The 24,321-nt window shown below is 40.2% G+C and overlaps 1 non-coding gene across 1 annotated transcript; it reads right to left on the bottom strand.

The window, feature by feature from the left end:
* Positions 1 to 17,947: 17,947 nt before the first annotated feature.
* TRNAN-GUU (transfer RNA asparagine (anticodon GUU)) lies at positions 17,948 to 18,021 on the bottom strand. Its single transcript has one exon. It is a non-coding gene; the product is annotated as a tRNA-Asn (tRNA).
* Between the last annotated feature and the right edge of the window lie 6,300 nt (positions 18,022 to 24,321).

Raw genomic sequence — 24,321 nt, 5'->3', positions numbered from 1 at the left:
TGACTGCCAATATTCAACAACATTATATATATATATATATATATATATATATATATATATATATATATATATATATATATATACACATACATATACTAGAGGAGATGCATCATGTGAACTGCTGTGATTAAATGCAACTTTTAATGATTTTGTTCTCACTATCAAAATTATTTAAACCCCCTTTTATTCTTGATTTATGTTCAATAGTTTAAATCCTTATGTATTTAAAATTTTAGCAGGCTATTAAGTGCCAATATTACCCTCTTTCATTAAGCTTCCTACATTACACATAATAAACCATGCAAAACCATGAAACCACCCTTTGAAGCAAACTTAGCGATACATAACATTAGCCATCGCTACAATGTAAAAACTTTTGTTATCAGCGAGTAGAGTTTGATCTAGAAGTGCAATCTCTCCAATGTACATATCCTCCTTTGTAAAGAGACGTAGCTGTGAGCGTATTTGGAGGGTTACCAGGCAAACAAACACTTGTAATCCCAGCAAGACTCTATTACAAGGAGCATTCGTTACCACGCAGCACAGGTTAATGCCACAAGGTTTTGTGTCTGCGCAGAGTCCCGTGCTAATTATCTGCTACGTGATGCAATTTTCTCTGTAAATAGCCATCATTTATTATAACACCGGCCGGTTCAAATTGCTCTGGAAGAAATAGTAAGAATTCTAGCTAATGACTAATGATTTACTGTATTAATAAGGTATAGGGGCACCTGGTAATTCTCTAATGCATGTATGTTGAACTCCCTACCTAGAAATATTAGCAGTTATATTTGCAGTTTCACTGAGGGGGGGATGCAATATTTATTTATTTGCCCTCCTTACTTCCTGTTGTGACTTACACCACATCATCTCAGCTCTGAAGAGAGGGTGAGGAAATATATATTCACGTTAGAGTGAATGTTAGCATGAATGTGTAGGTGTGTATATGTTAACATGAATGTGTACGTGTAGGTGTGTGTTAGCATGAGCGTGGCTGCTTAAGTGTGTGTGAGAGAGGATGTGTGTTAGCATGAGTGTATAACTGTGTGTTAGCATTAATGTGTTTGTATAAAAGCGTGTGTTAGGGGAAGTGTGTATTAGCATGAGTGTGCACGTTTGTGTAAATACTTAAGCCACTTGGGTTCACCTGCCTCCTGGACAAAAGGTGCCAGCCCTCCCTAAGTGGACAACCACCTTCACCCAGAGACTGATGCCATCATGGGCCCTGTTCGATCTGTTCAACAGTAGGGAAGAAAGTGATTTTTAATGGATCCAGCCCCAGTCACCTACCTTAGACATGTCCCAGACTCAAATATCTTTCAAATGGACTGGACTGACTTCTCCCTACATAGGAAAGGGAAAGCCAAAGGGTTTTTTACTTGATGGTCCACTTATATCCAGACCTTAGACTGATTCAGACCTCAGCGTACTGAGGGGCAAACCCCCTCTGCCAGGTGTGCAACACACTTAAAATATTCCTTGGCTACACTTATTATAGTTTTTACCAAATAGGAAGGCCCTTCCACCCCTTCCTACACCCGAAAATTGTTGAAAAACACATTTATAGCATATATGTACAATGCTCATTGTAACCCTTAGATCTTATTTTGTACATGTTCTATTGTATGATCTGGCTTTCTGCTTGTTGATAACAATAAAAGTAAAAAAAAACGCAGAAACATCTTGATCAGAAAAAAGATAGAGACAAATCAAGTCCTTATAGCTCATACTACACAATATTATTCAAACTGGATCCACCATCCCACCCAAACTGACCTAATTAAGCAATCGTCCACATTCACATTTGAAGATTTGTAATTACTTTGTTCTGATATCTGATTTTAAGATATGAGAATCAGGTTAAAATCTATGATTTTGTTTTAACAGGCGAAGACTTTACAAACATATATGTTGCTACTCATAATGTTGACATTCATAAGAGTTATTTATATGGGAGAACACAACCTTTGGTTTACAGCTGGATATCACCCACTCACTTTTATAAAGTGATCTAGCTGATTGTGCTGCTACTTTAACCCTTTCAGTGCCACGAGTAACCCAGAATTGTATTACTTTGGTACAGTTTAATTCAATGTAATTAAATAATAGTGTTACTGATTACGCATCTGCCATGAATGGTTTTTATTTCAATTTACATTTGGCTCTCAATCTGTGTTTCCTAATTAGAGTGATTTTCATAGAAGTGTAGCATTCAGTTGTAACTTAATATTAATCACGTTCATGCCAGTCAAACCAGTACCATACCTGGGAACTTGTGGGCTCCAGCTACCTGGAGGCTGACCTTGCGGGTCACAGCCTGGACTGCCCACTGACGCCAGTGGGCTATCCTGATATCAGGGTCATTCCTGCTGATGTCACTGATGTCACTGGGGATGACATTGTGGGAAACACCCCCCTTTAAAGGGGAAATAGTTGGGCAGTGGGGCGCGTCAGGACCCCACTCCCACAACCCAGAGGATTTGTGTGTTGGCCTGGAGAACCGAAGAAGCAGAGCTCCTCCCTGAGTTTTCTGGGCCAAATCATACAAAATTTCTGTTGCCCTGTAATGTAAAAAAGCCTCCTTAACCCCTAAGGGGTTAATAGCCAAGAATGCAATGTGAACCTCAGACAGATTTTTGTGGGGGAACTCATTATGGTGATCAAGTAAGAGTTTGTGTGCTATCTTGAGAATGTAAAGTTATTTTGTACATCATTTGCAGATAAGAAGTCATGCTTAACCCTTTAAGGTGAAAATAGTAATCGATTAAATCAAAGATAACCACTTCTCATATGATCCCAAACCTCAAATGCAGAAAAGTTTGTTTCCTAAAAACAAGTCCCTCTATATCTAAGTGGTACCCACAGAAGGCAGATCTTATTTGGAATAGACAGATTTTTTACAATAAGGGAAAACTTAGCTAAAATCAAACTCTTAATTTGCCCATGTTTACTCATCATGGGTTATGAAAGTGGATTTTCATAATTGAAAAAAAAAGGTATCTTAGCATAATATGATAAAGGGACATTCTTTATGGAGGCATAGAATGAGCGTCACTGAGTTTGGGATGAGGTCTACATGACAGGTGGGACCATGGCCCCTAGCTCACAATACAGAAAAAAAGGCAGGCAGGTCCTTTGATTTTCTTTTTTAATCCTACAGTTTTTTCTAAAGACTCAAGGCAATTGATTCTCGTCTGAGTCTTAGGAATCCAACTGTCCCGGGCAGGGTTCTAAGCATCCTAATGTCCCCGCACAGACTCCAGCATAACCCAGCACCGCCTGCTGTGAAAGTAGCTAGCGCATCCACGCAGGCTGTAATAGGAATATCTATGTTGATGCTAAATTGAACAGAACGCATTGATCCAGGCTACATTATTTGCTTTACTTTCAAATGACAACAGAAGAGAAGAATAGAAATTTAGAGCAAAAAATACCCTTAGGTCAATAATTCCTTCTAATAGTTATTTGCTCAATTGTAAAACGAGGGGCTTGTTACACATCCTCACTCGTGCTCTCTCACACTCACTGTATCATGGTCCGTCACAATCGCTCATGCGCTCTCATGCTCTCATTCACTCTCTTGCGCTCGCATTCACTCTCTCGTGCTCACCATCACTTTCTCTGGCTCTCTCTATCTCAATGTTTTCCTACCTTGTCTGCTGAAGAAAGAAGACAGAAGAGCAAGAAAGGCCATGAGAAGCAGAGTTGCGGAAAAGGGGGAAGAGATATGGAAGCCGTTTTCGGAGAAGGTAGGAAGACAATGACAGAGAGCATCAAAGAGTGTGAATGAGAGTGACAATGTTAGAGAGAGTGAGTGAGAGTGTGAGGGCAACACAAGTTAAAACAGTTGTTTTTATTTTTTCCCCAATAGGGGAAGATCTAAAGTTTGGAGGATCGTCTTATAATCGAGCAAATAAGGTACCTTACCTTTACACCAAACTGAAAGAACATGCCTACCATAAAACATCCAGGATAGATATTTCTCAGATTATGCTATACCTCATAACATAGTGATTACAATAATCATACACAGAATAGATTGTGCATTTTAACATTTTTTCAATTGGTATTTTTATTTTGTACGTATAGTTTTTTATTGCTTTGAGATCAACCATTATTATGTATTGACCTTGCACTTTTGTACCCTTTTAACATTCATTTGCTGAATAGCGCAGTTCTTCTCTTCGTCTGTGTGCATTACCATTTTTTTCCTGCTTGTTCTTCTCACGTGAGGTATAAATAAGAGAAATAAACAATTTAAGGGTGGAGTTCAGCCAACCATTCAGCTTTCTTATACTAGGAACTGTTGTCTTTATAACATGGCATTTTTGATTCCTCTGCAATTTTCAGATTTACATTATTGAAAACTTGGAGGCAGACACTGGAAGCTGAATTCTATTTTATGTGGTTTGTCTTCAATCTCTGGATTTTCAACCTTTGAAGAACAGTAGTTACCCACAGCCCACCACAGAGAACATCCTTTGCTGCAACCGCAAGCAGTGGATCTTAAAATGTAGGAAGACGGCCACTAATTATATTTAATTTGCACTTTAAGAAAAATGCAACTGTGTGTGAGTGCAAAGTGTCACCGGCCTGCTTAAAGAATGCATTCTCCCGTCACATCCCTGAGAGGGACACTGGATGATGTGGAACATACCGTCATTCATTCTAGCTGATTTTAAACTGTCTGCATTTTCACAAAATTACAAAATTTTTATTTATTATAATTATTCCTTTATATATACAGTAACCTCTAGATGACCATAAGGCATATTGTAATAGCATGAAAACCAAATGCCGAAAAGTACAAACACAGAGTACAATATTGAGTAATATTGAAATATGGGTCCTCCTTCTGGAAGCTCTGCTCGGGACACAAAATCCTCCACTCCATCTATTCTCACATGCCGGCGTGCCTGCAAAGCAGTGTCAGACCAGGGCAACCCCAGGGAGACTACCCACGAGGTTACCCCTCCAGCACCAAGCCCCTACCATATGGGCCGGTGCAGCCCGGGAGCAGACGTTCACCGGCTGCTAGAGAGGAGGATCCAGGTCTCCTGCAGTACTGCGGGGGATCCTTCTCTCTGGCAGCCAGGGAACGTTTGCGTGATGCGCATAGACAACCTCCGCTGCTGCTGGCCGGTACTTCTTCCAGGGCTTCTATGGTGGAGCACCGGAAGGTCATGTCATGCCGGCGATCCGTAATAGAAGCCCCCAGAGGAAAGCAGAGGCTGCCAGAGAGGAGGATCCAGGTCCCTTGCAGCACTGCAGGGGATCTGGATCTTAGTCTTGCAGTCAGACGAGGGCTATTTTTTTAGAGCATTTGCTCTGAAAAACACCTGATCTTATAATCAAGCAAATACGGTATTATTTATTGAGAAAATGTCTGTTTTAAGTAAGCAGCTGGACATAGTAATGTGCTGTATCCACACAGTAAAGTTTAAATGGACAGTTTAATGTTCCAGGGAACCATTCCAAATTATAATGCATATTGAATACTTAAATATGAATAAGTAAAAAAAAATGCTTAATATAAGGAGAAGATGCAGCTCAATGATTTTCACCACTCATTGTCATCATTAATACTATATATATATATATATATATATATATATATATATATATATATATAGTATACAGTACAATATATGGAAATGGTTTCTGCATAAAAGGTAAGTATCTCATGTGTCAGCAATGGAGGAGCAAAGAATAGAACTAGGCCTCCTTCTGAAGAATATTCCCATGGATTTCCAAGGAGGACACCATCTAATGGGAAGTCTCACTAAAGTGCATATGATGGCTTGAGTATCGCTTAAAATCAGGTAAAAGGCACGATGTTATACGACGGGGAATACATTTTCCAACCCATGTATTGTCTAGTTGTGTGAGAATAATGCATGAGGGTATAATCCAAAATTAAGAATACTAATCATCACTTTTTTGTTGTACAACTCCAAACTTATTACATCAATATAACAATGCCAAATGTTCTGTGTTGATTATTTTATATAAGGAAATGCTGCCCAGAGCAAAGGTAAAGTAAGGATAGCCGGATAGGTCACAAGGGATCTGATAGGCAGCGTTCCTAGAAAATGACACGTATCGCTTGATTGGTTGCCAGATCAATTGTTACTCAACAGTACAAAATAGTGAAATATCTACATTTAGATAATAATTCTGTTGGAACTAAGAAAAAAAAACTTAAAATGCTTAACCGAGTGATAAGCGTTGAATGTATTATAAAGTGATTATGGTTGAAACATAGAATGTAACCATAGCTTCCTGAAAAGTACCTTGAAAACCTTTGCACCTTATTTGTGGTTCTTCTATTTTTAAGCATCGGAGAGCAAAAAATAAAATATATATGCATACGGTATATCTCATGGAATAAGAATTTGTGTAGGCATGCCACAAAGTACTTCATTGTATAGCCCTGCAGGATATGTTGGGATTTATTATATGTATATGCTAATTACTAATTATGTATTCTATGTAACATGTATGTCCTTCACACGGTTTACTGGCAAAATGGTGGTAAAATAAAAGCACAAAACAAGGGTTGGATTAAACTCTGGCCACAGGGTTTTATTAAAGTCTGGGACATGTTTCAATGTAATGAAAATTAACATTCTATAAACCATTTCCTCAACGATTTAACTCTGTTAATATAAACACAACTTTTTAAGATTAACAAGAACCCGCATGAGGAATGGATCCATGCCTTTAGCCTGCTCTTTAGTCGTATCCTGCCAAAAACCACCGTCTATAACCAAACCCCAAAGTTTCACAACCATGGGTCCCTTCTCCATAGTGCTTGATCCAATTAACCACAGGTCTAGCCGCCAACACGCTGGAGGGAGATGGACGGAATCGATTTCGGCCACACGTGAGACCTATATTTCTTTACATAGACGTGCATCAGCTATGGCGTCCTCTTTTCAAGTCATCAGGATATGGTAACCCTAATATAGGTAATGTAAGAATGTTTTACTTTACTGAGAGGGTGATAGATATAGAAGATAGATAGAAAATCAGGAATAGTCTTACAGCTATCCTGAATCTAATGAGACCAAGGACTGATTAAGTCTAAGTCTTTAAATCAGGAAAAATGTCCAGACTGGATGGGATGAATGATCTGTTGTCAAATCAAATTCTATTTTAGTCCTGGTTCATAGGAGGAGCAATGCATTTCCTTAGCAAGGTAGGAAAAACACACACACAAGATACAGTGAAGTACTTATAAGCGATACTTACCATCATATGTAGAGATACCTCTACCAAGAGCCTCCCAGTCTCCTGCCAAACAATCGGCCGGTAATAAAGGAGATCTTTGATCTCCCTAACCAACCTATTTATGCTACAGAGGCATAAATAGAGCCTCCATAAACACCTTTAAAAGGAGATGTGCATGATATGGAGCGCCTCTTAATGTCCAGGGATCTGACCACAGAGGCGAGGCGACTGGGGCCACTGCACTAGGGCAGCCCAAAGGTAAATACCACCGCTCATATGGGAGCTAAGCCTTTGTACAGAGTGCGGGAATATGGCCCCATAGCCCAGCTCTCTGTCTCAGAAGGTGGCACAGCATGAAGAGGTCTGTTCTGCACAAACCACATTCACCTACTTTGTATACAGGCTATTTGTTATGCTCTACAGAAAAAGCTGGACAGTGGCTGCCACCCGTCAGATCTGCCATGCTCGGTGTAGTGGGCTCTGGGCAGAATAAGCCGCTACGAAGTTGGAACTGCTGTTGGAAGGTTGTTTAGAGTACGAGAAAGACCCCTCATCAGCGACAAGGGCGCCCTTATAACAATGAACATTTCATATTCTATCATTTCAGATTAAATTGCTCATAACCTTCTACTACGATTGCATGTAATGTTTCCAAAAAACATTTTATATATATATATAAAACGAAATTTTTTTTCAATAGTTGCAATGAAAGCAATGCCAAATACTGACCTTGTGTTTCAGGCAATCATATTCTCTAATTCCTGGTTGTCCAATAATAGTTTAATTAGTGGTTTAGAAAAGATGGTTTGAATGAGTCACAAAACAGTGAGATGCTTGTTACCGTCACAGGCTAAGATGGAAATTCTGAACAGACGCAACTTTTACTGTGCTTTTTTGGCAAGATTATATATATCAGATAAAATGTTATTTAGTATAAAAAACAGTGAGGGGTTTGTATAGTGTAGAGCTGTTTGAATAGAGATACATAATTATATAGGAGCAATAAAGCACTATGTGAATTAGCCAAACATAATGCTATTTGCAGTATACTAGAAAGTACCAAATAAAAGCATGCTTGGATTAAATACGTCGCCCTGCATAAATTGGTTATTTTTTTGTCATTCTATCCTGTAGAATTAATGTGTCAAACTACCAAAATGCATGAGGTTGGTTCAAATAAATAAATTGAATATGTTTAGATTTAAGCATATTTTTGTACAATTGCTGAAAATTGGTAATAGCACAAAATCATCTTTTATGATTTTTTTAATAAAAGGTACAAGTGATACAGGTCAAATTGGTAAAAAGTGTCAAAATAAATAAAAAAAAAAGTATTTATCTGCTGTAAGCTCATATCAAGGGCAATAACACAAGTTTATCTTTTGCATTGAATTCCCACCAATTGCAATGTCCAACTACTGATCCCACTTGCCCCAACCCAAATTAACCCTTAAGAGACATCATTGGGTGCCCTATCCTTCCTCATTTCACCCTATCAGGTTTTATTCTTGATTTTTGGTATACCCCTAAGCACCAAAATAACCATCGCAAGCTATGTATTCTCTGAAAGCCTAAGGATTTCAAAAAAGCACCGTGTTTACCTTTCCGAGCAAACACAAATCTGACAGAAACTCTAAATTTCAGGGTTTTTTATATACCAGTTCACATTGGAACAAGAAAGAAAACAAATAATTAATATCCAGCTTTCCTGGGCACATAGATACCACATACGTGTGGTACATCAGTGTAACACAGTCACGGGAGACCCCGAAATCATGTGTGCCAAGTGGTTTCAATGAACACCTCATAATTATTTTTATCTTTGGGGGACGCAACCTCCAAACATCTACACAGAAGAATGCATGCAACAATCTGTACAGAGTACGATGCATTGGAACCCATACAAATGGGATGCAACTATGCATTAAAAAGAGAAAAATAAAATTTTGGGGACTAGGTAGGTGGCCCCGCTGAAATCAGTGACATTGCAGACGGACTGATTAAAGTGTGAGCTTCTCCATCAGGAAAATGGGCAGACGAGATGGGTTCTTATCTGCTGTCAAATTCTGTGTAAAATTTTATTTTAGCTGCATACAATGTCCTGTTTTCCATAGGAATGATGATACATATTTATAGCAAATATAGAGTTAAAACCTGACCTTCATTACATTAAACACTGGGGTCACCACTTGGATTTTGCATATTTGGTTTTAGAATTAGTAATAACTACACTCTGGCACCCAAGAGGATTTCTCTGCACAGGGCTGGTAAGGATGTCCAGTTCATCTGTCATGTAGCTTATTTGTAGTGTTGGAACTCTTACATGACCTCATAAAGCAATTAGTTGTAAGCATACTCCAGGCATTACGTATGAGGAAACCTGAAAGGACTGGTACTCGTTGTACTGTACTAGTTTTGTATGGAATTTTGTATGCGTTAAGATTCTAAGGCTGAACAGCTCATTGTAACAAATTTAGTGTTTTTGTGTGCACACATTTGTGCATTGCTAAGAAATACCTAAAAAATTGTACGTTAGGATGTGTCCAAGACAGAAAACGTTTTAATCTAGGGGGGAAAAGGGAACAATATCTCCCAAGGCTGATCCAAATTCTTCAAACAGACTTGGAGCGAACCAGCTCCAGAGGCAGAAGCTCAGTGAGTTCATGTAATAGCGTAGTACGTGACCCCAAGTGCAACTGAGCCACTCCAAGTCTGTTTGGCCAATAGCAAGGCTGCTCCCACAATATGCAAGGAAGGGTCCGGGCAAGGTAAGGGTGAATGGGATAGAGTATGTTTTAGTGTGATTGTGTATTAGAATGAGCTTGTATGTGTTGGAGTGAGTGTTGGGAGAGCAATGGGTTAGGGTTCATGGTTCTGCCCCTTGGCCAGAAGGTGCCAGCTCTCCCCTGTTTGTAATCCTTTGTATTTTTCTTTAAATGTACTGCTAAGCATTTCTTCTACCGTATACTATTCAGCTTTCCCTGTGTAATCTGTTACTCTTATTCCCTATGCATTTTCTCCCTTAGCCAACTCATTCTCCCTATCGCCCAGTTCAGTGACAATGCCATCCTGCTTGCACATACCAGTTTGTCTGCTTCCAACATACCCTGTGCTGTGTTTCAAGAAGAGATGTATAGAGATATTCCAAAACTCATGGAACCTGAGATTTATAGTAAAATTAGGCAAAAATAACATATCAGTTGTCCTGATTTTATCACCCCTTCCTCTCATCCACTCTTACAAAGGCTGCCACAAGTAGTCAGCTGCCATCTAATAGAAACAGAAAATTACTTAATCTAGAGGATCATCTGGATCCTGTGAACAGGAAGTTAGGATAGCTGCCCCTCTTCTCCCTCTTCTGGGGGAATGGGTTTATGGAGAGACAGGGCAGTTGCGCATAGGGGTGTGGCTAGATGCCTATGGGGGAGCCCCAGGTGCTAGCCCTAGGTAGCCTTTAGTGAGTGAGAAGTAGGCGAGCAGTGGGCGGAGATAAAGTGTGGCCAAACAATTTTTCCCTGCATAGAGTAAGACAAAACTGACCCGGTGACTCTGAGAAAGTAGGGCTATACCTGGAGACTCCAAGTCAAACCTGTAGGGTTCCCACGTATTAACATAAGGTGGGTATATATTGATTTTCTCATCTTTAAGAACCATGACATATTTAGAGAGAAGCTAAAGGTAGCTATTTACTGACCCAAGAACGTAAACCCAAACAGTTGTGAAACACATCGGTCCATAAACACTGCAAGAAAGGTATTAATGGCCACACAGGAGACATTATGAGGAAACATAGTTAAATCCCACTTATTTCACCTTAAAGAAGCAATGGAAAATCCACAAAACCTTTAAAAGAGACTAATTGCAAGCGTCTGAGAAGCAAGTGCAAACAGTCCTCCTCTGTCACAATTCTGCAATGCCCACTTGGAGCAATCACAATGTTCAGCGACATAAAAGGCTACCTTGGCTTTCAGGGTCAAACTTTTAATTATTAAGTAACCTCAGCATGTGAAGCTCGTGACCTCAGCAGTGTGTCTGGCTTGTCAGATGATTAAAGGAACATTTGAGAGAACCACAGTACCTAGCCCTGTCCTACTCCGCAGATTCCATTGCTGCAGATCACAGCAAGGAGTCAATTAAAGAAAATGAGTTGAGCCTTTGCAGTAATCTGGCAGCGTAGGTGGGCATTTCTTTGTTACGCTGAATGTTCTACTAAAAGATCAAACCCTTACATAATATCATTTTTTGTTATTCCACAATCAAAGCAATTTACAGGTGCCAGTGAAGTTCATTGTGCAGCATTAATGAAAGCTGATTAATCCTCCGATATGTCCAGTTATATTAACTGTATCCAAAAAATCCAATGGTCCGAAAGACGCCACCCTTGGACAACATTTTCTAATGAAGACGGCTTGGATGAACAGTAACAATAATTCTCATTTCACTCTTACAATGTATAACAATTATAACAATTTATAACAATAATCCTATATAAAGTATAGGAATGACAATTTATGCTTAAAAAACTAGAACTTCCTGGGATATTGCGTAATGAGACACTGTCTTTTTCTGAAAAGGTTTCCATGAGCCAGAAAGTAGCATTTCTGCCATTTTTTAGAATATGTAGAAATTCAAATATATTTTGCCCACATCCACTTGCAACTTTCAAAGGGCAATCCCAATGGATTTTAGCACCCCACTTGCATGCAGTTGCTTGCAAACATAAGTCAGAACCTTATGGTGCCAATAACCACTCGTCCCCTCCCAAACAGCTCAGGACACTAGGGAGTCATCAAATTACTCTGTATAATAAAGGCAACCATATACTTTCACAATGGCACTTTCTGACTGTTGAAAAGGGTAAAGCAGGAAAAGTACCAGTTTGTACAAATTCCCACAGTCAAGCAGTGAATAGGGCTTCTGGAAAAAACAGCTCTGGACAACCATCTATCAATGAAAAGGCCATATCTACCCCAAGGTCTTATGTCCCCCATACTCCTACTGTTTGTAGCAACCAAAACAAATAAACTGGTATTTAATAAAGTGAGGGTTTGCAGGGGAGCTGCAGTTTCAACTATATTTTACTATACAAAATGAAGACCCAGCCTCACTGAACTTCTCTTCCAAGAAGTAAGCAGGCTCCCGTCGTCAGATATAGTGTTGGGGAGTCGTAACGCCTGCTCACCCGGAATCTCCCCTATTAGTGAACAAACCTCAGAACACACATGGTTACGTTCCCTGTTGAATGTGTTATATGAAGCAATCCCCTTGCAAAGGGGTACAAAAAGACAGAAGTATTAAAGGTAATCCTCAATCTACTCTGATGACTGCGAGACATTCGTAACAGCACAGCACTGGAAACACCATTCCTAGTTTAATACCAAAACCTTTCCAAGGAACCATTTCAATCATGTAGATTTTTGCAAAAAAACACTTGTCATATCACAGAAAAGCAGACACTATGATGTTGTTGCCATAGAAACGGGAAAAAAAGCTTCTTAAAGGTTTCTGTGTTACATAGAATTTTAATTTGACAACAGTTAAAGTCAGCCAATCCAGCCTGCCTGTTTATCGTGCTGTAAAGACTCAGAACTTAATCAGTCCTTGGTCATAGATTAAGGATACTTTTATGCCTATCCCATGCATTTTTAAATTCCCACACTGTATTAACTTCTACCCCTTCTGGTGAGAGGCTGTTCCACTTATCCACCACCCTCTCAGTAGAGTAAAACGTCCTTACATTACATCTAAGCCTCTGACTTTTAAGCAGAGGCGTATATAGGGTATGGCAGCCATGGCACGTGCCATGGGCGCCATCTTAAGGGGGGCGCCGGTGAGCGGTTTTTAAATGCTGTTTTTTTGTTTTTTTTGATGTGGAGGAGAGAGGGGCGCCTAGCAACCGTTCGGCGCCCCTCATTCTCCTCCACGAGCCCTCTACCCCCGTCCCGGTGCCGGCATTTCATGATGAGCGCCGCAATATGCCGGCATATTGCGGCGCTCAGCAGTGAAGCAGCGGGCACCAGCGAGCGGCTTCTAAACACTGATGCGGAGGAGAGAGAGGGGCGCCTAGCAACCGCTCGGCGCCCCTCGTTCTCCCCCGCATCAAAAAAAAGAAGACATCGTTTAAAAGCCGCTCGCTGGTGCCCGCTGCTTCACTGCTGGGCGCCGAAATATGACATCATATTACGGCGCTCAGCAGTGAAGCAGCGGGCACCAGCGAGCGGTGCAGGAAGACAGCAGCATCGTGCTCCCGTCGCTGGACTTCAAGGTGAGAGGGGGGTGGAGAGGGTATTTAGTGGGTAGGGTATATAGTGGGTAGGGGGGAGGGTATATAGTGGGTAGGGGGGGAGGGTATATAGTGGGGAGGGTATATAGTGGGTAGGGGGGAGGATATATAGTGGGTAGGTGGGGGATATATAGTGGGTAGGGGGGAGGATATATAGTGGGTAGGGGGGAAGGATATATAGTGGGTAGGGGGGGAGAGGATATATAGTGGGTAGGGGGGGAGGGTATATAGTGGGTAAGGGGGAGAGGATATATAGTGGGTAAGGGGGGAGAGGATATATAGTGGGTAGGGGGGAGAGGGTATATAGTGGGTAGGGGGGGAGGATATATAGTGGGTTGGGGGTATATAGTGGGTAGGGGGGAGGGTATATAGTGGGTAGGGGGGGAGGGTATATAGTGGGTAGAGGGGGAGGGTATATAGTGGCTAGGGGGGGAGAGGGTATATAGTGGGTAGGGGGGGAGAGGGTATATAGTGGGGGGGAGAGGGTATATAATGGGTAAGGGGGAGGGAGAGGGGTTAGAAAGTGATAAGGGAGGGAGAGGGGGTTAGAAAGTGATAAGGGAGGGAGAGGGGGGTTAGAAAGTGATAAGGGAGGGAGAGGGGGTAGAAAGTGATAAGGGAGGGAGAGGGGGTAGAAAGTGATAAGGGAGGGAGAGGGGGGTAGAAAGTGATAAGGGAGGGAGATGGGGTAGATATAAGTAAAGAGTGTGCATTAATGTGTGGATGCATTGAGTGAATGATGGAGAGCATGAGTTAATATGTGAATGTATTGTCTGAATGAGGGAGAGCATGAGTTAATATGTGAATGTATTGTCTGAATGAGGGAGAGCATGAGTTAATGTGTGGATGAATTGTCTGAATGAGGGAGAGCATGAGTTAATATGTGGATGAATTGTCTGAATTAAAGTGTGAATTAGTGAGTGACTGTAAAAGTGTTTGTGTATCATAGATGTAAAATTGTGGAAGGGCAAAGATGGCACTAGCAGGAGGTTTGAGCCTTTGGGACCAAGATGGCACAGGCAGGGTGTATATGGGACAAAGATGGCACAGGCCGGACTGTTTGGGGACAAAGTTGACTTGTGCTGGGCTATTTGGAGACAAAGATTGCAAATCGTATGTGTGTTATCTGGGTGCTGTGGGCAGTGTGGACGCCAGGGCTGGCTTTGGGGTGTGCAACCATGTGCGAATTCCAATTGATCTTTACCTGCAAAGCTGGGTTTTTGTGTTATTCTGTAGATCCATATCTGCTATGCTATGTTTCCATACGTTATTTATGTGTACCTGCAAATACAGGGTTTGTATGTCTTGTTCAGTTGATTAATACCTGCAATGCTGTTTCCATGTATTTATTTGATCTATACCTGCGATGCTACGTTTCATATATTATTATTGTATACCTGCAAATACAGGATTTGTATGTCTGATTCTGTTTATTTGATATATACCTTCAGTGCTATTTTCAGTAGATACGCCTCTGCCTTTAAGTTTTAGATTATGACCTCTTTTTCTAACATTTATCTTCCGTTATTCTGTTCTTTGTTATGCATTTAAATGTTTATATCAAATCCCATTCTCTCTCCTCCACACTATAAATATTGAGATGTCTCAGTCCTTCCTGATCATTTTTATCCTGCACGCCATTCATCAATTTAGTTTCCCTTCCCTGAACTCTCTCCAGAATGGAGATGGGATTTCCATAACTCTACCCAATACTCTAGGTGAGGTCTGACCAGAGATCTGTGTCACCACCTCCCTCTTCCTGCTACTAACGCCTCTCGCTATACAACCCAGCACCCTGCTTGCTTTTTTTTGACATTTATGGCATTGCCTTCTTACCTTTAAATCCTCAGAAAAATGTATTCCCAAATTCATTTCACTTGTTGTCACTTACCACAGAGTACCTATATGGGCTGAATGCTTCTTATATGCCATCACTTTCTATGTTTACCCCAATGCTATAGTTTGCCTTTTTATGTCAAAATGGTCTTATTTTAGATTTATCAACACTGACTACAGCTGCCACACTGCTGACCATTCTCCTAATTTTCTTAAATCGTTCACCATTTCAGTTGTTCCACCAGGAATGTCTACCTTGCTGTAGACATTTGTATCACCTGTAAAAGACATAACTTACCATTAGGACCTTCTGTAATATCACTAATAAAAACATTACAAAGTACAGGTCCCAGTACTGATCCCTGAGTTACTCCACCAGTAACAACTCCTTCCATTAACTACAACCTTCTGCCTCCTGTCACTCAACCATTGCCTTATCCACTCAACTATTTTAACATCCAAACTCAAAGACTGCAAGTTGTCTTCCATGAGGGACGGCGTCAAAAGTCTTACTGAAATCCAGATATGCTTTATCTACTCCCTGGTCTATTATTTTAGTTTCCCAGTCACAAAATATATTATGTGAGTTTGACAAGCGCTCCCTGCAGTAAACCTGTGCTGTTTCTGATCTTGCAGACCATTTATATGCAGATATTTTACAATCTTTTCCTATAGCATGGTTTCCATAAATTTTTCAACTTAAGTAAAACTTACCTGTCCATAGTCTTCCCTGCTCCCTTTTTCTTTGCCAAGCAGTACTACTATTACCAACTCCCATTTTTCTGGAACCACTCCTGTCAATAGTGACTAAATAGTGGTTAAACAAGTCTGCCAATGGTTTTGCCAGAATAGTCTGAAGTTCTTTTGATAACTTTGGGTGTATACCATCAGGTCCCATTGTGTTTTATTTATGTGATTAATCCTTCAGAGGAGAAAATACAATGACAGGTCTTCTAAGGTTTATATACTAGCGAGTAGAGTTAATGTTTTGTCTAAGTGGAACAGCACCTTTAACCACTGGTGTATCTTCACAATTTAAATGATCTATGTACCGCATGTTCATTGATACCAAGTGGATATTCCTCGTGTTGAGTTTGATCTTAAATTCAGCTTAATGCATCAGTGTTTCTAGAGTTTTCTGGAGTACTGCCATAGCACGACAATATAAAAGCAATAATCCTCATGTAAGTTCTGGAATTCTATGCGTTTTTCGTTGAAGAACAGAAGAAAAGACACAGGACACTGGAGCGTGGAACTGTATACAATACATCTTAGTGACAGCTTACTGACCTGGTTCTTACCTCTGCATCCCTTGTTTGATGAAAGTCGTTGAGTAAAGCTAATATGATTTTCCCATAGACAAATTAACTTGTCATCTGCTGACCTCTATCAAAAAACCAATGACCTTGCACAGGATGAGAAAGTTTAACTTGTCCTGTTTGCTGGCCTGTGTAAAGTGCTGGAATATGATACCCTAAGGCTTTCATAACTGGCCCCAGCGGCCAAACCTTGTGTACATTGACAAGAGTCTCGCGATCACAACCCAGCAGTTAGTTAGATATATTTTATATATATATATATATATATATATATATATATATAAACTCATATTATAGAAATTTATATAATTTTTTTTGTATAATAAGCTGTTTCAGTAAGTAACGGAAATTCTTATTGAATAATTCCGCACAATTTCTATGGAGCTAATCTGCAGATTCATAATTTATGTATTTATGGTAACTACCTATCACTGTACCCAATTTAACTGACACAAATAGTGTGAAGTGAGAACGTCAAGGAGGCAGGTTTTCCATTTTCATACATTCTTCATACTGAGTCTTGGTAACTAAGACATTTTCACATAATTTATCATCCTGCGGCAAATGCTTCCTTGGGTGAAAGGAGCTAATTGCATGTTGTAAAATTACAGTCCAGCAGCTGGAATTGTGTGAATTCGGTCTATGTCCCCGAATGCCATCTCACATTTTGTTGTTTTCTATCAATTATAATGTTTAGATTATGATCATGAGTTTTAAATTAAGTTACTGATCTGTTTTGATGGAAATTGGTTGGTTAAGGATGTTGTAGTCGGTGTAGAGTAGAGAGGTGAGAGATGGAACATAAATCTAATAAATGTGCTATATTTGCTAAAAGTGTGTAGTTTTTAACACTCTGACGTCTCTCCTGCACACCTTTCTGGTGTCACTGTTAAATTGGAATATCCCTCTTTGTGACCCAAGCCCCTCTCTCCCTCTTACCTCCGCGCTGTCCCTCTTTTCTAGGAGCTCAGAATGTTTGTATCAATGTTCTACAACCATATAAAATATGTAAAAACATAGAATCTGCCACAGATAAGAACCATTCGGTCCATCTAGTCTGCCCGTTTTCCTGATATAAATACTCATCAATTAATCATGCCTTGGTCTTGTCTTTGATTCAGGATAGCTTGATGCCTATACCATGCATTTATAAATTCTCTCACTGTATTAAACTCTACCACATCTGGTGGGAGGCTGTTTGATTTATTTACCACCTGCTCAGTAAAAAAAGTAAAATTTCCTTACATTACATCTATAAATACAACTGAAAATGAAGCGTCCCTGGGTGGGCTTGAACCACCAACCTTTCGGTTAACAGCCGAACGCGCTAACCGATTGCGCCACAGAGACACCTCTGAAAACTGGTTTGATTTGTCTTAAAGGTGGTGCAGTTATCATGCCCTACTCCTACTGAGGTTCAAGTTGAATTTACAAATCATAAGTTCAGTTATGTTTTTTTTGCCCACTATACATTCATACAGTGGTCTATTAACCTTGGCTTGACCCAGGGCAGCACCCGCAGCCAGCCCCTTCCAACACTATCTTCCTCATTGTGGAATGCCAAGGTATGATGTCATATCCCAGCACTCCGTATCTTAAAGGTGTGCAGTACTCTTTAATGCATCCTATGGAGGCTGTGTGAGCTCAGCACAGTTGTTAATGGTGTAAATGGGCTGGCTGAGGAGATCCAAGATCTCCCTTGTAACCGGCCCATTGAGCAGCAGGAGACCAGATGTCCAGATTAATTGGATAGTCCCAGACTTCGGCTACCCAGTCAGCCCTCTTCAGGGAGAGTGGCTTTGTGGGGAGCAGGACTTATGACCATACCTGGGGTCTTTGTAACTGAGCTGACCGAGAGACGCTTGAAATATTAACCCTTTAATAGCCCTTGGGAAGGTTCTATGTAGCGACTTGCTTATGACATGTATGGATGGGATTTATGGCATACATGAGCGTGTCTAATCCCAAACGGCTTTGTTTGTATGGGTTGGTAGGGACATAGAGCGGGAGGGGGCATGCCTAAGCACCATTCTTGCGACCTGAAGGCTGAGTGCCCTAGCCAGGAGAACGGGAGAAGCAGCGTCTTAACACAATCTATATTACCGTATTTGCTCGATTATAAGACGAGATTTTTTTCAGAGCAAATGCTCTGAAAAATACCCCTCGTCTTCTAATCGGGGTCGTCTTCTAATCAGACCTCAAATAGAGGTCTGATTATGAGACTAAGATCCAGATCCCCCGCACCGCTGCAGGGGACCTGGATCCTCCTGTCCCCCCCACACTTACCGGTGCTTCCTGCTGTATTGCCGGGGCAGCGGGTTGACGTCTACGCGATCCACGTAGACAACGTCCACTGCAGACGGAAAGAGGTGTAGCTAGCAGCGGGGGTTGTCTGCGTCCGTCGCGGAGGCCTTCCCCGACTGTCAGAGATCAGAGTTCCCCGCACCAGTGCGGGGAACTCTGATCTCTGACAGCCGGGGAAGGTATGCGCGACGGACGCAGACAAACCCCCGCTGCCAACTCCACCTCCTTCCGGCTGCAGCAGAAGGAGACGTCAACCCGCTGCCCCGGCAATACAGCAGGAAATTGGAAGCACCGGTAAGTAAGTGAGTAAGTAAGTGTGTGTGTGTTAAATGGGGGCATAGGGCATTTCTGGAATGCCTTATACCCCTATATGCCACTCTGGCACTTAGGGGGTTAAAAGGCATATTATGGGGCAGAGTGGCATATAGGGAGGTATAAGGCATTTCAGGAGGCAGAGTGGCGTTAAGGGGGCATTTAATAGAGCACTCTGCCTCCTGAAATGCCTTATACCTCCCTATATCCCACTCTGCCCCATAATGTGCCTTTTAACCCCCTAAATGCCAGAGTGGCATATAGGGGTATAAGGTATTTCTGGAAGCAGAGTGCTCTATACAATGCCTTTTAACTCCCTTAATGCCAGTCTGCCTCCTGAAATGCCTTATACCTCCCTATATGCCACTCTGCCCCATAATATGCATTTTAACCCCCTAAATGCCAGAATGGGATATAGGGGTATAAGGCATTTCTGGAGGCAGAGTGGCACATAGGGGGTCAAAAGGCATACCATGGGGCACAGTGGCATATAGAGGGTTAAAAGGCATATCATGGGCCACAGTGCCATATTGGTGTGGCAAGCCTGGGGGCAGATGTGCGTAACTGGGGGACAGGTTGGAAAATACAAGGAAATAAAAACAAAAAAAATATTTTTCTCAAACATAGCTTTTATTTAAAAAAATAGTTTACATGAATTAACATTTACTGGTAAAACTTTTTTCCTTTAGGGTCGTCTTATATTCAGGCTTTTTCTTTTTTTCCTAAGTTAATATTCAGATTTTGGGGGGGTCGTCTTATAATCGAGCAAATATGGTAGTTTAAATTACAAAACGCATTGGTTTACTGTATCATTATCATGAATAACAAACACTTTCAAGTGCGCTTACTTACTGTAAGTATGAGGTTTTGTATATTGTATTGTGATTATTGGATATTTAGGTGTCATGTCTCCATGGAAACCATGCCATTACTTTTTTTTTTAAAGCTGCGTTACATCATTTTTAATGTGTGTTGTTATGGAGATTGATGTTGTGGAGCGATTACTTGTCATTCTAAAGACAATAGTGCCGTTTGTGTGATTGCTGATTATAGTGTTTCTATTCCATTATGTGATAAGAGCTGTGAAAGTTTCAGATTTATGTCACCCGTTTCATTAATTGTCAGGGCACATCATGATGTTTTACACGTGATAATATTGTATCGCACAAAGAAAGGCTATTTTTAGATGAAACCGTGTTGTTATCACATGGTTAGAAACGCAGTTTTATTAAACTATCAAGTTTTCTCCATTAGAGTCATGATTTGATTGTCTTAGCTTTTATCAGGTTAATGACCCTGTTTTATTATCATTGAGTATTATTGCCTTAACATTTCCTATTCTGGCCCTTTATATGAAATTATGCAATAGGTAGATATTTTGAGCAAATAGGAACTTACCATATGATTCAAATCTTGTGTATTTTATAAGATGAAGCCCAGCGAAACACATGAAGGAAAAAGAACCTGGCACAAGACTTCCATGGATACTTACCCTTTATCTATCATTTTTTTATGCCAGTGCCTCCTGGAGTTTGGAGCAATGAACACCTTATGGGTCTCCAGTTGATGTGGATCAAATGAGCAGTGTTCTGCTCTATTCAGAGTGAGTGGCCACTGCCTACAGTGTTCTTCGTGATCATAAATATTATTATAAATTTATTATATGGGCGTAGCACACATCCACAATTAGATAACATCCAATATCACTGAAACTGGTAATTTGCATGATACAGAACAAATCAAACTATGAAGACAGACATCCACACAGTATGATGAGTTATATGTGTTAGTAACTCAAGGCAGTTAACTTTGCACATGTATAGATCTAGCTAAAGCCACACTCCCCAATAACCTGCTATTAGAACCAGGGCATTGGGATATAGGTTATATTATTTATATTAGCTTCATAGTTTTCTTGAACTACAACTTCCATGACTCTCAGATGTTGACCAAACAAAAGTTCACAGCATGTGAGAAGGGTGAAGAATTTACATAAAATGGATTCATTTGTAGGGGACATGTTATTAAGGTGACTATAGTAGCACACAGTGATAGATATTCTTTATATGCTGGCCGGGTTGGGTTGATGCACCAAAAGGCCATCAAGTACATTGGTGAGTTGTCAATGGGACATTCTCAATGACTCTTCCCATCCCTTTCAATACATCTTAGGCCATTCGAGTGACCAATGTACTACTGTAGCGTGCGGCCATCTGATGGATGGCTTTACCCACCCCCATTTATTTGTTCGGCCAAACACTTCTACTATTTCTCATGATCTTCAACACAATATCCGGGGCCAGACTGGAGATGACTAGGCAGTCATGGCACTTTTGGCCACCTGCTGACTACACGTTGCCGCCATGCTTGGAAGCTTTCTGGCTCTGGCTACTCGGAGCCCCCCTTGCAGGATGTAGGAGGTCCTGCTCATGTCGCTTGGCAGTCGAAGGTGTCCGGTTATTCAGAAATGTAAAACATAATTTGAATTGAATACGTTTCCATGAGTGCAATCAGCCATTTAATCTCTCTACTCTTTAAATTGGCAGCTTACAAGATTTCCTTAGGGCTTTTCTATAAAGCACAGTTCACATTCTTTTTCGTAGTTCCCACCACTTCTAAACTTAATGTCTCGCCATGAGATGCAGGGAGAAAGATGTCACAGTATATTACGGCCATCAATAATGTCAGAAAATGTCAAAGCATCATTCTCAACATATGTGTTTATGCTTTCTGTTCTCAAATACTTCATCGGTTTCACATTACAGAGCTATGATGGGAGTTTTTCTTATTAGGGATGAGTTCAGCACTTTAAGGTCCAGCTGGACAGTTTTCCTGTTTACAAATCAGGCTCTGGCCACATATAGCTGAGAAAAATAATGGTCTTCCTCGTAAACCAGTTTTGATATTTGCTTTTATTCACTATGATATAACAAGCCTATAAAGCCTTAATTGAATGAAGTGCTAAAAACTACGTATAACTTGTATTATTATTATTATTTTTATTATTATTATTATTATCATTATTATTAGTTCCTTTTAAAAGTTATTCCAATTTATAGTCATAGCTGAGACTTTTTATGCATATTTGCCTTCTTTTCCCATGACCCATCACTAAAGATTTCTTAAAGGTTGCCCCCTCTTTAATTTAAGACATGATAGCGGTTCTCAAAAGCAGTGTAACAGAAAATGACTGATATTTTTTTAATACTTAAATGAAAAGCTGAAATGGTAGAGAAAATGCAATGCATAATTATTGCTGGGTAGCAGAGCAATGCAGAATTTGAGAATAAGCTATATGTTGTTCTTACAGAATTATGTATTGATCAAGACAAAGGTTTTAAAGGTTGGGCATGCTGTGTACATGTAATATTACATGTGTAATGTAATAATACATTATTTATCATTGTAGCACTTGAAACGATATTGCCTAAATAAATCATGGGTCAGTGATCCCTCGTATGGTACCTTTACTCATGGACTTAGTATGCATTAAGACTTCAGAGCAGCCTTGCACCTGCATTTTCCATTAGTATCACCCAGTTAAAGGTAAAACTAGTCAACCCTCTATGGACGTGAAATGTAATTATTATTTTATTTCTTTTTTTTTACAATCATTCTTTGACCTACATCTGCTTGTTAATCGTTGCCATATTTTCATCTATAGAGACATTAAACGTGAGCAAAGAAACAGGATATACTTTAGTTTAATGTTCATTTGTGGAACTGTTTTAAGCTTAACTAAAAATAATTGTTTTCAGCTGCTCCCCCGCTTTGAATTTACTGTTCTTTAACTCTTCAGATGGACAGTCACTTACAAGCAATCACTGGGTAGTATTTGCTGAGCAATTCCATTTTAGTGTTTTCTAACCAGACGTAGGTATAGAATGGATATTCATTTTTATTAATCTAATTTCGTATCAGTCCTTTTTTATTTCTGGACAGGGGAGACAATATTTCTTATTAATAAATTGCAGAAGCGCCTTTAAGTACATTTACAGGGACCGGTACAGGGCATGTTTTTTTCATTCTTTTTTTTTCATCTTGCACAATGACAGCAATTGGTGCCCACAGAAGACCTTGGCCTTTTCAAATATATACGATAATAATTATACCCCCCCCCGATAAGCATGGTCATCCCATTGTTAACCCTGGGCCAGCCCATCGGGGGGTATCAGGCACTCAGAGGGGTCACGTAACGTGACGTTACATGGTCCTGTTGTGTGAGTTGAGACAAAACCAGATAAGGGCTACGTCTATTTCTTCCTCTGTTTTCCTCTGACAGAGTTCGGCCCTCTAAGGGTATGTTTGTTCTCGGCACCTGGTCATTTTGCAATGTAGATGGATAGCTTTGGGCTGAAGAGAAAGGATCCCACATACATCCCATTTTGTGTATTCTTGTAAAAGATCTGTTTAAGTTAAACCTCCAGTTGTTTAAAAGAGATTTTATCAGATTACACAGAAATTCTATGTAAAAATAGTCATTCCACTAGATGGAAAAATAGTTACTCATTAATTAAACACCCGCGTGGATACACAGGAAAAGCATGTGTTATGGGAAGACGTTATTTCCACATGGCATGAGGAAAATGTTAACGAAGATGTTTATGGAGCACACAGTATATTTTTCCTCTGTCTAATTATTAGCCAGAAAATAAGTATAGAATTCCAGTGCCAAAATGACATATTATTATAACAATTATTAAGGGAATATGTATTTTCCTTAGCTTAATGTTCAGATACCTAAAAAAAACCAAAAAACCATAACCATCCATCTGAGCGTAACTGTACACCAGAGTTTATACACCACAGTGAGACACGTTTCCGGACCACATCTTACGTGGATATTTTTTACTTCAATTATACCGAGCACCAAAATGGCAAACAATTAATACCGGATGATCCCAAGGGTTCTTTAACCCTTGTGGTTCATCCTGCTGAAATGGTTATAATTTATTTTTAGTTTAAAAAATGTTTAAAAAAAATCTCTGTGGTTCTTTTTGGAAAATCTCCGACTTGTCATTCGGTTACAGGTCC

Source organism: Sceloporus occidentalis, unplaced genomic scaffold (assembly GCF_023333645.1).
Source record: "Sceloporus occidentalis isolate IW3139 unplaced genomic scaffold, rSceOcc1.0.p SCAF_49, whole genome shotgun sequence".
NCBI lineage: Eukaryota > Metazoa > Chordata > Lepidosauria > Squamata > Phrynosomatidae > Sceloporus > Sceloporus occidentalis.
This window is presented reverse-complemented; position numbering and strand designations above follow the sequence as displayed.